Source organism: Neovison vison, chromosome 3 (genome assembly GCF_020171115.1).
Source record: "Neovison vison isolate M4711 chromosome 3, ASM_NN_V1, whole genome shotgun sequence".
Lineage (NCBI taxonomy): Eukaryota > Metazoa > Chordata > Mammalia > Carnivora > Mustelidae > Neogale > Neogale vison.
The window spans coordinates 193,954,854-193,956,458 of NC_058093.1; the positions used below are offsets into that span (position 1 = coordinate 193,954,854).

The 1,605-nt window shown below is 43.8% G+C and overlaps 1 pseudogene; it reads left to right on the forward strand.

The window, feature by feature from the left end:
• Positions 1-212: 212 nt before the first annotated feature.
• On the forward strand, positions 213-852 carry LOC122901972 (annotated as a pseudogene).
• Positions 853-1,605: the final 753 nt, after the last annotated feature.

The window sequence follows — 1,605 nt, forward strand, 5'->3', positions numbered from 1 at the left end:
CCTGAGCGACACTACAGAACCCCTCCTGTCCCCAGAATGATACCTTGCTCTTGTAGCTTTGTCCAAGACTCATGTAAGAGAATCCTGCCTTGGCGGGTCACAGCAGCTCGGGCAGCAGGAGGAGCAGCAGCTGCCAGGCAGCCCAGCTTCGCGAAGGCTCTCGGCGCGCCGCTGCCCGGAGGCACTCGGCACGCGCCCGCCCCGCCGCCACAATGCCCAAGAGGAAGGTGAGCTCCGCTGAGGGCGCGGCGAAGGAGGAGCCCAAGAGGAGGTAGGCGCGGTTGTCCGCGAAGCCCGCGCCTGCGAAAGTGGAAGCGAAGCCCAAGAAGGCGGCAGCAAAGGATAAATCTTCAGACAAAAAAGTGCAAACAAAGGGGAAAAGAGGAGCAAAGGGAAAACAGGCTGAAGTGGCTAACCAAGAAACGAAAGAAGACTTACCTGCAGAAAATGGAGAAACTAAAAATGAGGAGAGTCCAGCATCCGATGAAGCAGGAGAGAAAGAAGCCAAGTCTGATTAATATCACATACCATGTCTTATCAGTGGTCCCTGTCTCCCTTCTTGTACAATCCAGAGGAATATTTTTATCAACTATTTTGTAAATGCAAGTTTTTTAGTAGCTCTAGAAACATTTTTAAGAAGGAGGGAATCCCACCTCATCCCATTTTTTAAGTGTAAATGCTTTTTTTTAAGAGGTGAAATAATTTGCTGGTTGTTTATTTTTTGGTACAACCAGAAAATAGTGGGATATTGAATGTGGGAGGCTTTGATTGTCTTGGGTGTCAGCTCAACATTCCATAGATGAGGTAGTTTTTATATCCTGTAATACCAAGCATACTAAACGGCAATTTGGAGTCAGCCGTGCATTTAATATGTCTTGAGTATTTTTAATTACTCCTTTTCCCATGTTGTTTTGGTAGAATTGTTGCCTAAAGAAAACTACTCCTAGATCTTGGCTCTCCCTGTCAGAATTCTTGTGCGCTCTGTAACATCTTGGTTGTGGTAGTCCAGTTTTCCTAGTAACTCTGTTAATGTGCTGTGCAAGATTGAAAATTTGAGTATGTAGTGTATATGATATTAAATTGTGAATTAATGGGACTTAACACTATTAACAGTGTATCAGCATTTGAATCTATTGGTACTTGATACACTGTTAAGGAAAAATTGTCTCCAAATTTTAAGCTGGAAGGTCACTGGAATTACTTTTAGAAAAGAATCACAACTACGTGATTTTTTTTAGATTTTTGGTATGTACGTTAGGAATTGTGTACAAATTGAAATGTCTGTACTGATCCTCAGAACAACCAATTAAAACTCAGTTACAAAAATAAAGAGAATCCTGCCTTGCCCCTGACCTCACCAACATTCTAAAATCTCCCTGGATACAAACCAGCATTGTAATCCAACAGCATAAAACTCCATGTCAACTCAGGCCGGAAGGAACTTTTCCCCATTCGAACCATTCGAACCTTCCATGTTCCTCATCTGTAGTGGTCAATGGAGGTGTGCTTTCCGGGCATCCATGCTGGAGAGCTCTGTTACCCAAACTTTCCATATGGAGAACAGTGGAGCAAAAAAACCAGACTCACCCAGTCCAGTAGAAGGAA